This window comes from Anomaloglossus baeobatrachus, chromosome 2 (genome assembly GCF_048569485.1).
Source record: "Anomaloglossus baeobatrachus isolate aAnoBae1 chromosome 2, aAnoBae1.hap1, whole genome shotgun sequence".
In the NCBI taxonomy this organism is placed as follows: domain Eukaryota; kingdom Metazoa; phylum Chordata; class Amphibia; order Anura; family Aromobatidae; genus Anomaloglossus; species Anomaloglossus baeobatrachus.
The window spans coordinates 86,294,301-86,304,943 of record NC_134354.1 but is presented as its reverse complement, the minus strand read 5'-3'; the positions used below and the strand labels follow the sequence as shown (position 1 = coordinate 86,304,943).

General features: G+C 44.1%; 1 protein-coding gene across 1 annotated transcript in view; it reads left to right on the top strand.

Annotated features, from left to right (window-relative positions):
• Nucleotides 1–233: 233 nt before the first annotated feature.
• Nucleotides 234–10,643, top strand: part of LOC142290977 (NACHT, LRR and PYD domains-containing protein 12-like) — a 1,131,354-nt gene continuing 1,120,944 nt past the window's right edge. Inside the window, exon 1 of the mRNA XM_075335136.1 lies at nt 234–272. The gene's annotated coding sequence lies outside the window, so the exon portion shown is untranslated. The remainder of the gene's footprint in view (nt 273–10,643) is intronic.

Genomic DNA, 10,643 nt, shown 5'->3' with positions numbered 1-10,643 from the left:
TCTATCTGGTAAACACAATGGCACAATTTGTATTCAAGCAGATTCATATTGAGGTAAATGCAGCTCTATCTCCATATTAAGATAAACAATTATGTTAGACCGAGGAGGGAAATCACGAGACTTAGGAGAATAGTGTAAGGGGGCAGGAAACAGGGGAGAACCGAGGACCGTTACACGGCTGAAGTCATAAAAGTGAAACTAACTTGTTCCAGATCCTCCCTCTCTTTGCTGTCTGCTTTTTACAAGATCGTCACACTGTGCTCGGTTTTTGGGTAAGACATTCAGAGTTCTATTTTACCAGATATATAGGTATGTGTGCCTACTGGAGGACACAGAGGGAGGAGGGCCCTGTGCAAGAGCACTAAATGGGCCATTTGTAGCCCAATGGCTCATAATAATGCACAAATCCACAAGCTTTGGAGGTGGAAATGGGCCCCTTACCTCTTGGACCCTTTTGCGAGTGCACAAATTATATGTCTGCCCTTTAGTTTGCCTTGTTTTTGGCCTCCTTCACACATCCATGCAAAACACTAATGTTTTGCACGGTCCGTGGTGTAGGTGCCTATGTTTATGCATGTCTGTGTGTGTGTGTTCTACGTGTGCTGTCCCCAGGGCTGCCGCTAGGAATTTTAGGGCCCCATAATGGCAAAATAATCGGGCCCCCTTGAGACCCTGCCCTGGCTCCACCCCTGCTCCACCTCCATCCCTTGAAAATTCCACAATCCCACAGCCCACACTTTGAAAAACTCCTGCGTATGTGAGTACATAGGCTGCATATGCATATAAATATATTATAGAGGCTGCTACTGATGTTATACTCAATAGAGGCTGCTGCTGGCTGTATATTCAATAAAGGCTGATCCTGGCTGTATACTCAATAGAGGCTGCTGCTCGCTGTATACTCAATAGAGGCTGTTGCTGGCTGTATACTCAATAGAGGCTGCTGCTGGCTGTATACTCAATAGAGGATGTTGCTGGCTGTATACTCAATAGAGGCTGCTGCTGGCTGTATACTCAAAAGAGAGTGCTGCTGGCTGTATACTCAATAGGGGCTGCTGCTGGCTGTATACTCAATAGAGGCTGCTGCTGGCTGTATACTCAATAGAGGCTGTTGCTGGCTGTACACTAATTAGAGGCTGCTGGCTGTATACTCAATAGAGGCTGCTGCTGTATACTCTATAGAGGCTGCTGCTGGCTGTATACTCAATAGAGGCTGTTGCTGGCTGTATACTCATTAGAGGCTGCTGGCTGTATACTCAATAGAGGCTGTTAAACAAAATAATCCGCAATCGTGAATTCACATGTGCGGCTATCATATGGCCGCTCAGGCACGTCCTAAACTTGCAGTATGATAACCAAGAGAGACAAAAAGGACTTAACGTGCAGACATTCAAATGCAACATAATAAGTCAGAATCACAACCTTAAGTACTGCATATAAAAAACATTTTTATTGTGACATGTAAAAAACAGGTTGGATTTTTATTATATATAAATAGACTACAATGATAAAGAACACAGGGATAATGAGGATAGAAGAAAGTAGCACATTAACCCCAGCATGTAAGGTGTAACAGGCTAGTAATAAGCTCACCCATGAAGTATTATAATAGATCGCATGAAATGATCCTATATCATGGGGTAGCAGGGCAAGTCAGATTGGTTGGATAAACGGAGGTGACAGACAAAAAATCCTCCAAAATTACATAGTTAAGATCTCCATATTTCAAGGTATATGTGCTGGTGACTATATTACCAGGCAGGATTGAAAGCGGAGCGCTTCAGAATAGTGCATATTAAACCAATCAGGCTTACCCATGTGTCAGACTGCGCCGGAAAAATCACAACTCGTGTGCCCCTACGCGTCTCGCCTCAAGCTTCATAAGGGGGAGGTGACCAGGAAAAAGTGCCAGTAAAAGGGTTTTAGCCAGGTGGGGTTTGTAACTCAAAAAGACAGTGCTGATAGGTCAGTTTTGGTGTCAATATTGTCCGGGTCATAGCGCGCATGTCCAAGGCCCCGCCCCCGGTCGCATCACTTCCGGCTCTCCAGCGGTGACATAAGGTGTCAGCGCTACGGAGGCCATCAGAGGCGACCTCAGGGGGAGGAGAGTGTAGGCGCGCGCACCGGACAACAAACACACACATCACGTGTAAGTGACGAGGGCGCGGGTGAGCGCATGCGCACTACACAACACCCGCAGCTCCAGCCAGAAGTAGTGACGGGGGAGGGGATTTATAGACACAAGAAGACAGGCAGAAAGAGAAGGGGAGAGAAACCGCAGGGAGGCATCTAGTATAAATCAGATGCCTAGAGGGTCATCCACAGCGTAACCATAGTGTATTTAATACATATATAGATGCAGTCAGTCTGGAAATATATCCATTTATTGCAATCCATGCATATATATACACTCTTGGGACACTGTTCAAGTCCTATCTAGGATGTCAGTATATACCCAAAACCAGATTCTTACTACTTTTATATAAAACCGTATAATTTTATTTGTATCAAATTACGTACATAACAACCAATTAAAAAGCAAAGTGAATAGAGGAAGGATGATCATACCCTATCCTGTTCCTTCCTCAATACGGGGGTCGGCGTCCTAATGTGAAGACGCCCCCGATCAACGACGGCTATCCCTGGGTATTACCCTCCCTATTGGTAGAAAAGTGATCCCTCTCAGAAAGGAAACAACCCCTACAGTAGTAACACCACAGTGAGGAAGAGGTGCTCAGTCCGCAGTGGCTAATTTGTCTGTATCACCACTCAGATGAGTAGGAATACGGGGCCTAGGGAAGTCGTCAGATGTTCATAAGTCTATGTGCTCAGTAAGAAGAGTAGATAGGTGAGTCACATTTCTTATGAGAAGCAAGAAATGCCCAATAGAAAGGTAAGTAACATTTCTTATAAAACTCAATTCAAGAAATGCCCAACGCGTTTCGCCCTTGTCAATATCAGGGGCTCATCAGGGGCTTTTCAACAATTTCTTGAGAGAATTTCTTGTCTTTGGACAGATCTGTGACAAATACAATAAAATAAAATATAGCCCACATTAATTTCAGGTCCAAGGATCCACCTAGATAGCAAATGTAGGTGTACATCTAGAATACCGATACTGACCAGCAATCGCTGATTTGCCTCTTCAATAGTACATAGGGAGAAAAATGTGCTGCCTATTCAGCTAGTTTATCCTAGAATATGTCAGGATGAAATTTTTCACCTATATGGAAAAGAAACACTATTATAAAAATTTCTACAGGTAACAACCTTACAGCCTGGAGTAGGGGCCATTGTTAGGGGAACAGTACCTTTCTGAATGGTAATTCCTATGTTACTCACAACTCAATGGAGTTAGGGTACTACTGGACACTGTCAATGAGAAAAGAACAGACAACAGATGTTCATTTGTTTATAAGAAAGTTGAAATGGAGGAAACACTTCGTGCTGGAAAACAAAAAGAGGAGTCAGCAATTGGGGGTATCAGTAGACATGTTAGAGGACATTGATATTTTGATTGAACTGGAGAATGAAGGCACACATAAAGTGGGAGAGGGTCCATTCTCCACCTTAAAAAAGAAAAGCAAAAAGGCACCTCCCTTGGGAGACTACACTAATCTCGATCTGTTCTGTAATATCGTCACGGATGAGATAAAAATGATTCACCCTAAAAAGAACGCAACAGTGTCTAACGTCACACAAGAAGAGAGGGAAGCCATACGTAGTTTGGAGGGTAACATCAATATAATAATAAAACCTTCAGACAAAGGGGGGAACATTGTGATCCTTGACCAAGAGACCTATGTATTTATGTGTGCCCAATTACTAAAGGACAAAAAGTCATATGAACGACTAACTGGAGACCCCACCCCCCAGTACCATCTGCAGTTAAAACAAATATTAGATGTGGCAAAACAACAAAAACTTATCTCGTCCAACAAATATGACTTCCTACTCCCACGTTACCCTAAATTAGCAACTTTCTATGCCATTTCAAAAATACACAAAGGCACCAATCCCATCAAGGGCAGGCCTATCGTGTCTGGGATTGATTCTTTAACTCAGAATAGTAGTACCTACATAGATCAGATATTAAGATCCTTCGTTACTACCTTACCGTCATACATACGGTAGGGACTGACGACTTCCCTAGGCCCCGTATCCCTACTCATCTGAGTGGTGATACAGACAAATTAGCCACTGCGGACTGAGCACCTCTTCCTCACTGTGGTGTTACTACTGTAGGGGTTGTTTCCTTTCTGAGAGGGATCACTTTTCTACCAATAGGGAGGGTAATACCCAGGGATAGCCGTCGTTGATCGGGGGTGTCTTCACATTAGGACGCCGACCCCCGTATTGAGGAAGGAACAGGATAGGGTATGATCATCCTTCCTCTATTCACTTTGCTTTTTAATTGGTTGTTATGTACGTAATTTGATACAAATAAAATTATACGGTTTTATATAAAAGTAGTAAGAATCTGGTTTTGCAAATATCTACTTTTAACATCCAGAATTGGTATAGAATGTCAGTATATACCCCAAACTACGAGAAAAAGAAAGAAGAAAGAAATCAAAAAGAAAGAAGAGAGAAAGAAAGAGGAAAAGAGAGTGACATGTGTATGCATAGATAGACCAAAGAGTATGTATATACATACACGTAAAATACAAGCATATACAAAAGTACACCCTTATTAATATCACAATTGCAAAAAATGTCATGTCATTACGTCAAAACAGGGTACATTAGGCATATATATGCATGTATATGCATAAACACAATTGTCCCATATACATGTGCATCACTGTCATCCCTCCCATTATGTGATGATGACCAGATTCTCAATTTAGTAGAAAACGACTGGCTATATTCAGGAAATCAGCTGCTGATAAGTGCAAAGCCCACACTATTGGTAATTTGAATATAAGACACCTATAAAAATCCAAAAACAAGCAATAATTAATGCACACAAAGGACAATAAACATGATATGATATAGGATCATTTCATGCGATCTATTATAATACTTCATGGGTGAGCTTATTACTAGCCTGTTACACCTTACATGCTGGGGTTAATGTGCTACTTTCTTCTATCCTCATTATCCCTGTGTTCTTTATCATTGTAGTCTATTTATATATAATAAAAATCCAACCTGTTTTTTACATGTCACAATAAAAATGATTTTTATATGCAATACTTAAGGTTGTGATTCTGACTTATTATGTTGCGTTTGAATGTCTGCACGTTAGGTCCTTTTTGTCTCTCTTGGTTATCAATAGAGGGTGCTGCTGGCTGTATACTCAATAGAGGGTGCTGCTGGCTGTATACTCAATAGAGGCTGCTGCTGGCTGTATACTCAAAAGAAGCTGCTGCTGGCTGTATACTCAAAAGAGCCTGCTGCTGGCTGTAAACACAATAGAGGCTGCATACACAAGAGCCTTCTGGCTGTATACATATTACAGTCTCTGAGTTGTATATACAATAGAGCCTGCATACACAAGAGTCTGTGGGCTGTATACACAATAGAGGCTGCATACACAAGAGACTGCTGGCTGTATGCACAATAGAGTCTCTGGGCTATATACACAATAGAGGTTGAATACCCAATAGAGGCTGCATATACAATAGAGGCTGTATACACAAGAGTCTGCAGGCTATATAGACAATAGAGGCTATATACACAATAGAGGTTGTGGGGTGTATATAGTGTATACACAGCACCATACTGTATACACAGATCCACACTATATACACGGTAATATAGGCTATAGTGTGGATCTGTATATACAGTATGCTGCTGTGTATGAGCTGGGAACATGAAGACACACACAGATCATACTCACCATCTTGGCACGCTCACCGGTGATTGGAGGATCCTCTTCTTTCGGTGAGTTCTTGTTTACACTGCGCATGGCAGCCTTTCTAACATATGCGCAGTACAAAGCTCACCAAGAAAAAAGGATGGGCCAGCAGCATCTAACGTCACTGTGGTAACTCAACGAGGTAAAGAACATCATAAAAGCCGGTGTCACACTTGCGATTGCCTCGCGTGTATCTCACGCGAGTCTTGTGGCGCATCACCCGGCATGGACTCTCCTCATTAATTCCCAATATCATACAGCCAGAGGCAGCACCCGGCACACCCGGGCAAATGCCGGGGCCCTGGACAGCTGGGGGGCCCACTCGCCTTCGTCAGTTCTGCTGCCCCTGGGCCGGGGCCCTGGACATCCGGGGTGGCCCACTCACCTTCAGTTCTGCTGCCCCCGGGCCGAGTTCCGGGGACCGCAGTCCTCGGTTATTCGGCAGCTAACTGCGGCTGCCATCCCTTTAAGGCGTGCAGACCACAGCGTTCGCTGCGTCTTCCTGGTTTAAAGTTCATCTGTGGGTGGAGCTACAATGCAGCGTGCTGCTCCAGTCCCACAGATGAAGAGTCGGAGCGAAGCGCCAGCCAGCGACCCCCAGCACAGCGCTGCCCTCCGGGGCTGTGTGAGCCACCCTCTCCAACGTGACTTGAGCGGTATGTTCTACCCCCCTCCCCCTACCTGACCTGTATGTGTCTTCCCCGCCCCCCGATTTATGGGCTCCAGTGAGTATGTCTGTCTGTATACAGCAGAGCTGTGTGTGTGTCTGTCTGTCTGCAGCATGGCTGTGTGTGTGTCTGTCTGTATGCAGCAGAGCTGTGTGTTTGTATGCAGCAGAGCTGTGTGTGTCTGTATGCAGCAGAGCTGTGTGTGTCTGTATGCAGCAGAGCTGTGTGTGTCTATATGCAGTAGAGCTGTGTGTGTCTCTATGCAACAGAGCTGTGTGTGTGTCTCTCTGTAGGCAGCAGAGCTGTGCGTATATACAGTACAGAGTTTGGACACACCTCATTCAAAGAGGTTTTATTTTTTCATGACTCTGAAAACTGTAGATTCACATTGAAGGCATCAAAACTATGAATTGACACATGTGGAATGAAATACTTAACAAAAAAGTGTGAATCAACTGAAAATATGTCTTATATTCTAATTCTTCAAAGAATGTGTGCTTTGCACACGCTTGACATTCTCTTGATGAGCTTCAAGAGGTAGTCACCGGAAATGGTTTTCACTTCACAGGTGTGCCCTGTGGGATTTCTTGCCTTATAAATGGGGTTGGGACCATCAGTTGTGTTGTGCAGAAGTCTGGTGGATACACAGCTGATAGTCCTACTGAATAGACTGTTAGAAATTTGTATTATGGCAAGAAAAAAAGCAGCTAAGTAAAGAAAAACAAATGGCCATCATTACTTTAAGAAATAAAGGTCAGTCAGTCCGAAAAATTGGGAAAAGTTTGAAAGTGTCCCCAAGTGAAGTGGCAAAAACCATCAAACGCTACAAAGAAACTGGCTCACATGAGGACCACCCGAGGAAAGGAAGACCAAGAGTCACATCTGCTGCGGAGGATAAGTTTATCCGAGTCACCAGCCTCAGAAATCGCAGGTTAACAGCAGCTCAGATTAGAGACCAGGTCAATGTCACACAGAGTTCTAGTAGCAGACACATCTCTAGAACAACTGTTAAGAGGCGACTTTGTGCAGCAGGCCTTTATGGTAAAATAGCTGCTAGGAAACCACTGCTATGGAGAGGGAACAAGCAGAACAGACTTGTTTGGGCTAAAGAACACAAGCAATGGACATTAGACCAGTGGAAATCTGTGCATTGGTCTGATGAGTCCAAATTTGGGATCTTTGGATCCAACAAACGTGTCTTTGTGCGACGCAGAAAAGGTGAACGGACGGACTCTACTCTACTCTCTTTCCAAGGAGTTGGGCCTACCTGTCTCCACTGTTGGGAGCATCATCCGGAAGTGGAAGGCTTATGGAACTACTGTTAGCCTTCCACGGCCTGGACAGCCTTTGAAAGTTTCCTGCCGTGCCGAGATCTTTGGTGCCAACCACACACGTGACGTTTGGAGACTGGATGGCACTGCATACGACCCCAAGAATACCATCCCTACAGTCAAGCATGGTGGTGGCAGCATCATGCTGTGGGGCTGTTTCTTAGCCAAGGGGCCTGGCCATCTGGTCCGCATCCATGGGAAGATGGATAGCACGGCCTACCTGGAGATTTTGGCCAAGAACCTCCGCTCCTCCATCAAGGATCTTAAGATGGGTCGTCATTTCATCTTCCAACAAGACAACGACCCAAAGCACACAGCCAAGAAAACCAAGGCCTGGTTCAAGAGGGAAAAAATCAAGGTGTTGCAGTGACCTAGTCAGTCTCCTGACCTTAACCCAATTGAAAACTTGTGGAAGGAGCTCAAGATTAAAGTCCACATGAGACACCCAAAGAACCTAGATAACTTGGAGAAGATCTGCATGGAGGAGTGGGCCAAGATAACTCCAGAGACCTGTGCCGGCCTGATCAGGTCTTATAAAAGACGATTATTAGCTGTAATTGCAAACAAGGGTTATTCCACAAAATATTAAACCTAGGGGTTGAATAATAATTGACCCACACTTTTATGTTGAAAATTTATTAAAATTTAACTGAGCAACATAACTTGTTGGTTTGTAAGATTTATGCATCTGTTAATAAATCCTGCTCTTGTTTGAAGTTTGCAGGCTCTAACTTATTTGCATCTTATCAAACCTGCTAAATCTGCAGGGGGTTGAATACTACTTGTAGGCACTGTATATATATGCAGCAGAGCTGTGTGTTTGTGTCTGTACATATGCAGCAGAGATGTGTGCAGCAGTGCTATCAGGGTGTGTGTGTGTGTGTGTGTGTGTGTGTGTGTGTAGCAGAGCTGTGTGAGTCTGTATGTATGGATCAGAGCTGTGCGTGTGGCACCCCCATAAATATCTGTGCAGTCTCCCAGAGCCATATGTGCAGCCTCCCAGAGCATTATGCAACCCACCCCAGTAATGTGTATACCCCCAGAGCTGTTTGCTACTCCAGTAACATATATACCCTCAAGTAATGTCTATACCCCCTGACCCTCTTGTGATGTATATATTGTAGCCCCCAGCCCCTCCTGTGATGTATATACAGCAGTGTCAGTGTGTACTGTGCACGGCCATGTCTGTTAGTGACGACCATCATGCAGCACAGCCACATACCCAGGGGTAGCTGGATGGAAATATGCGGGAATGTGTCTATATGCTTGCATGATGTATCTGTGTGTGTCAGTGAGAGAGGGGAGCCAGCACGATCTGAAAATGGCATGCATCATATAAAAAGTGAAAATTCACAGATTTATTCCAACTGTACTGTAATATAAATGAGATTTTTAGCAAATAATTGATCAATTCTTTGAGCCACCCCTGCCAACGTCACGGCAAATCTCAATAGGGGGGTCCTACTCTATATTCTGTATTTCATGTGCCATACGGCCTCCTAGATAAAGTTAAAAGCAGAACCATAATGGAGCACACATACCTGTAACCTGTATATAGCCACTTCCATGTTGCAAAAGAGGCAATTGTGGATAGAGGCCAGCCCAGGTCCCAGCATGTGGAGCAAGCTCTACACATACCAGGACTATATCAGAACTGACCCTCCCAGTGCCAGACAGCAACTATTGATAAAGGCGGACCAGATCCAAGTATGGTGCTTAATTAGCAATGCCTGTGGAAAGGGTGAGGCAACTGAATGTGTACAGCTACCAACAGGAGGAATATATTGCAAACCAAGATCAGGCGTGCATAGCATGGTGGTGACCAGCCACCAGACATTTGTAGCATAACTACAACCAACCAGAGAGAGAGGGGAGAGAGGGGACTGTAGTTATGCTACAATTTCTGGTGACTGACCATCACCATACCATGCATGCCTGATTTTGGTTTGCAATGTATTCCTCCTGTTGGTAGCAGTTCAGATTCAGCTACCTCACCCCTTTCCACAGGCAATGCTAATTAAGCACCATTCTTGGATCTGGTACGCCTTTATTAATGGTTGCTGTCTGGCACTGGGAGGGTCAGTTCTGATATAGTCCTGGTATGTGTAGAGCTTGCTCCACATGCTGGGACCTGGGCTGGTCTCTATCCACAATTGCCTTTTTTGCAACATGGAAGCGGCTATATACAGGTTGCAGGTATGTGTGCTCCATTATGGTTCTGCTTTTAACTTTATCTAGGAGGCCGCATGGCACATGAAATACGTAATATAGGTTAGGACCCCCCTATTGAGATTTGCCGTGACGTTGGCAGGGGTGGCTCAAAGAATTGATCAATTATTTGCTAAAAATCTCATTTTTTTATTATAGCACAGTTGGAATAAATCTGTGAGTTTTCACTTTTTATATGATGCATGCCAATTTCAGATCGTGCTGGCTCCTTTTTCTCTGTGTGTGTCAGTGTATATGACTGTGTATAGATTTGTCTGTTTATATGTATTTTTGTGAGTTTGTCTTTAAATATGTATATGTACGTGTACGGATCTGTGTATATGCGTGTCTGCGTGTGGATGGGGCCCACTGAGACTCTTCCGCCCGGGGCCCACAAAAACCTAGAGCCAGCCCTGGATAACAGCTACCTGTGGATCTGGCAGCATACATCAGCTGTCAGGTTCCCTTTAACAGGTATTTAATCCTTTCAGGACCCAGCAATTGTTCATTTTTACGCTAATGCTTTATCATTTTTTTTTCTAAAGCTATAACTTTTTATTTTTCCAAATGCAC